This window comes from Galeopterus variegatus, unplaced genomic scaffold (genome assembly GCF_000696425.1).
Source record: "Galeopterus variegatus unplaced genomic scaffold, G_variegatus-3.0.2 Scaffold1096, whole genome shotgun sequence".
NCBI lineage: Eukaryota > Metazoa > Chordata > Mammalia > Dermoptera > Cynocephalidae > Galeopterus > Galeopterus variegatus.
The window spans coordinates 88,623-93,326 of record NW_007727207.1 but is presented as its reverse complement, the minus strand read 5'-3'; the positions used below and the strand labels follow the sequence as shown (position 1 = coordinate 93,326).

The 4,704-nt window shown below is 41.9% G+C and overlaps 1 pseudogene; it reads right to left on the bottom strand.

Moving 5' to 3' along the window:
• Positions 1–3,660: 3,660 nt before the first annotated feature.
• Positions 3,661–4,296, bottom strand: LOC103592143 (annotated as a pseudogene).
• Positions 4,297–4,704: the final 408 nt, after the last annotated feature.

Sequence of the window (4,704 nt, the reverse complement as noted above, 5' to 3'; positions counted from 1 at the left end):
GTATGATGAGGGGTTCCCGCTCCCTTCAGGGGGCAGCCCCAGGAGCAGGATGAGCTCACAGAGGGAGGAACTGCACAGCCAGAGCCGAGGCCACCGCGTGCAGCTCTCTGCCCACTGCCACTTGCCACCTCTGCTTAGCGTCCTTCCAGTGTTGGGACTGTATTCCTCACTAGTCCCAATCCATGTGCCACAGAGCAACCACAATCATCTCTTTGAAATTCAAGTAGGATCAGGTGACTGTGCTGCTTAAAACCGTCCTGTGGCTTCCCTTGTCCTTGGTATAAAAGAAGAGCTTTTTTTCAGGGCTCGCACGTGGCTGCAGGGCCTGGCCCCTGCTATCTGCCACCTGAACCACCTGAGTGTCCTTCAGCCTTTCCTTCTGTAGAGGCATGTCCTGTGCAGGCCTCCCGCATTCTGTCCCCTACAGGGACTGGCCCCTCCTCTCTTCTCCTGTCATTCTGGCCAAAGCCACTGCCTCACAGAAGCTTCCCCGATCCCTGGCCCTTCACTCCTGAACCCTGCCCTCACTGGTGTAGCCCAGGCCCCCTATTATTGTCTTCCACTGTGTTTTGTAGCTATCTTTCATAGAATGTGTGGCAATGTTTAACGACAGAGGTCTTTGCCTACATGTCCAACGTCTGTCTCTCCCAGTAGAATGGAAGAGTCAAGTGGCCAGAATCGGGTCTATTTTGTCCACCATGGTTTACTAGCACCCAGTACAGTGCCTGTCACATGGAAAAGCTCAATAATTATCTGTCAAGTGAATGAATGAGCGAAAGGGCAGATGGCTCAGGCTGGATTTTGATGTCCAGTCCTACCAGTGCCAGTGGGCCCCCACCAAGGCAATGACCTGGCTCCCCTTCCTGGACTCGGGCCTGGGGTGTGTGGCTATGTAGCCTCTGTCTACTCAGTTGGGAAGCCTGCCCCTCACCTCCACTCACAGTTAGAATGTGCAAGAAGCTCCAGCTTCTTAACCCGAGCCCCATGTTCCACAGTTAACTTGTTCTGGTGAGAACCACAGATGTCAGACCTGAACACCCATCAGCCACCTCCCTGCCCTCATTTCCTGATGAGGAACCTGAGGCTCCAGGGAACCAAAAAAACCCCAACAGTCACAAGGAAGTCATCGGCGTGGTGCATTCTAGATGCCTGGGGCGGGGGGAAGGGGGCTGCTCGGTGCCTCCCACATGGTCAGTACCTCTCCTCCCCATTCTTTGGACCGGTGCTTCATATCCCAGGAGAGAGGATTATTTTTATTTTCCAAGTGATAATTCACAGTAAGCTCTGACTTCAGAATAACTTTTGAGACATAACAATTTAGGATTTAAGGTAATATTGGTAGAGTCTAACTCTACAGTGCTTTTTCCAGCTCTCATTGTGGAAACAATGTTTCTACCGTTTCCATTCTAAATATTTCATTTTCAGAACACCAGTCCAACAAGAAAACATTAGACTCTTTGTGTGACTAGGTGTGCCTAAACACACGCTTGGACCATCTGAGCATCTCTTCTCTGCAGGTCACAAGGATGCGACTTGATTGAGGAAGGGGGGAGTCTCAAGGACCACCAAAAATGAATACATGATTTGACAGTCACAAAAGGAATGAGTAGGATTTTTCAGCAACAAGAAGTAACATAAGGCGAAAGAATCAATGACTAAAGTATGCATGGAAAAGGTGATAGAATCCATTTTTAATAGTAACGCTATTCAGAACAAAATTAATCTAGCATAAGCAGCCTAAAATATTTTTATATGCCATAACAAAAATGAAGATTATTGGCCTCTGGAGCTCCTTGGGGATTATTTGTCTGTGAGCAGCAATATGAAGAAACCTTTGGAACTGAAATCGTCTAACAGAAAACATCTGTTTGGGCATCTCTCAATTATAATATGCTACAGGGGGAAAAAGAAACTGGGATTTAGAAATACCAATCTAACATGTAAACTGGCCATTTCTAACTTAAATATTTCATAGACTTCCTTAGCAGAAACAGTTATCACGACCCTTTAACTTAGTCTCTTTTGCTTTTTGCAATCCTTAAAAACATTCGTCTCCCCATCTTCTTACGTGGTAAATAAAGTAACCAGAAAAATAAACAAAGAATACTAGTGAGGCCAGGCTCAGAAACGTTTCCCTATTCATATGTAATAAGAGGGGGAAATGGAGAGACCTGGACAGACATAGTTGGAAAATCTTAGTCATATAATTTGAGTCACTGATTTTAATTTTTCAGGTGGACGATGCAAGGAGTGAAGGGGAGGAGGCTGCGTCTTCTATCCTTTAGAAGTGTCTGCGATCCCACGTTGTCCTCTGAGTGCCGTGCTCTGTCCCTTCTTCCCGTCACAGCTCAGCTCGCCACCACGTTGCCACCACGCCACCACGGGAGCTCCCTTTACTGACTGTCCACTGAATCCTCTCTCTGCCTGGGACGGCCGTTCCCTCCCTCACCTCCTGACTCACCTCATGCTTCAGACCTCATCCGATGTGTCTCCTTTTTCATTTCCAAGACTGGCCATTTGTGCCTTCTTTCGGTTTTTCATTGAACAGTTTCACCCCTGGTTGATCTGTTTTACTCATCTTTTCAGAAAACACAACTTTGAGCTTTGCTGGTGTTCTCTACTCTGTTTTTTATTTCATTATTTTCTGCTCTTGTTTTTATTATTTTCTTTCTTCTACTTTCCTTGCATCTATTTTGCTGTTCTCTTTCTAGTTTCTTGAGATGAATACTTAAGGTTTCATTCTATATCCTGTTTGAATATATAATTTTAAGGAGAAAATTTCCCTTTAAGCATGACATTTCATGTGTTTTGAGAAATAGAATTTTAGTTAAGTTTTATTTTGTTTGACCACGAGTTATTTAGATGTATTTCTTAATTTTTAAACAAACGGTGAATTTCCAGTTAACCTTTTATTATGGAACTGTGGTCACATTACATATAATTTTAATCCTTTGAAATTGTTGAGAGTTCCTTAGTTGCCCAACGTATGGTGAGTTTCTGTAACTGATCAATATGTACTTGAAAAGTAGGTATATTATCTTGTTGTCTCTCGATGTATTTTATGTATATGTACATGAGAGGACTTCAAAAAGTTACTGGAAAAACAGAATTAAACAATAATACAAATCTTTTCATCAACTTTTTGAAGTACCTTCATGCAGTATATCCATTAGGCCAGATTTTGAATGATGTTTTTCAAATATTTTATAGTCTTCCAGAACTTTTTTGCCTGCTTGTGCTGTCAATTACTGAGACAGATCTGTTACGAAATCCAAAACGATTGTAAATTTTTCCATATCTCCTTCTAGTTCTGTCATTTTTGCTTCAAATATTTTGTGGTCATGTTACTAGATGCACACACATCTTAAATTATTGTATCTTTCTGATGGGGTGAATCCATAATCAGCAAGACACNATTACTAGATGCACACAAATCTTAAATTATTGTATCTTTCTGATGGGGTGAATCCATAATCAGCAAGACATGATAATTTATTTCAAGTCTTTTTTGTTTTTTGCCTTAAGGTCAATTTTGTCTCCCCCCGCCCCCCAATCTAACAAGAAGCCATAACTTTATTAATGATAGAAACAGTACAAATTTCAAACCAAACTGTCGTTACTCTTTTGAAACACCAAAAAAAAGTCCACATTTTCAGAAGGTTATGTTGTTAATTCCATAATAGCACTTACAATATCATTACTATTGCTCTTCAGGGCTCAAACTGCCTTTGCTCTTGGAACATGTGCTTGCGACATGACCAGTCCTATGTCTTTAATTTCCACACCTGTTTCATCAACTTCTTCACTCTCTTCTTGTACAGTCAGAGTCTGTTTACTTGATTGTTTGCAAGAGCTTCACCTTGAACTTTGAGTTTCTCAGCAGCTGTTAGCTGTGCTTGCTGAGATAAATCCTTGATCTTGGCATCCCCCCAAAACTACGGAGGTATCAGAAGCTGGGCCCTTGTAGACATCTGGTTTCGTGATGACAAGGAGGATATTCTTAGATTTCCGGATAGGGACTCTAGTAACCCCTGTAACCTGTCAGAGACCCAGTTTGGACATAGCCGCTCATGCCTTTTCACTCCAACTCTGTTTTGCTTTACTGACCGGCTCTTTATCAATTTCAGCTGCTGCTGCCAGCTGGGCTGGTTGTGTGGTTGACTGTGTGGAATCTTGTCCCTTGAGCTCTGGTACTGATTCATCACTGTCAGATTCTGTTCCAGACACTGTCTCGGCCTGGGACTGAGGCAATCCCTGCTCCATAGCAGGGATGGTTTCTGTGGATTCTCTGGGCATCTCGTGTGGGGAATGCAGAATCAAGATGGCAGCAGAAGAGCTGTCCAATGTTAATACGGCTTTACCAGCTTTCTTTTGGCTACTGGTTACCCAGTATAACTTTTTCCAATCTTTTACTTTCAAGCATTTTTATCCTTATATTTTAATTTGTGACTACAAAACAGAATATCATGGCTTTGGTTTTTAATCAAGTCTGAAAATCTTTGTTTTTTTAATTGGAGTATTTAGTCTATTTACATTTGATATAATTACTGATATATTTAGCTTTAAGTTTTCTATTTTACAATATGCTTTCTGTTTGTCCCACCTGCTCCATGTTCTTTTTCTCTCTCTTCTTGACTTTTTTTGGAGTGACTATTTTTTATCATTTGATTTTTCCTTTATATTTATTTGAAATTTTTACATTTT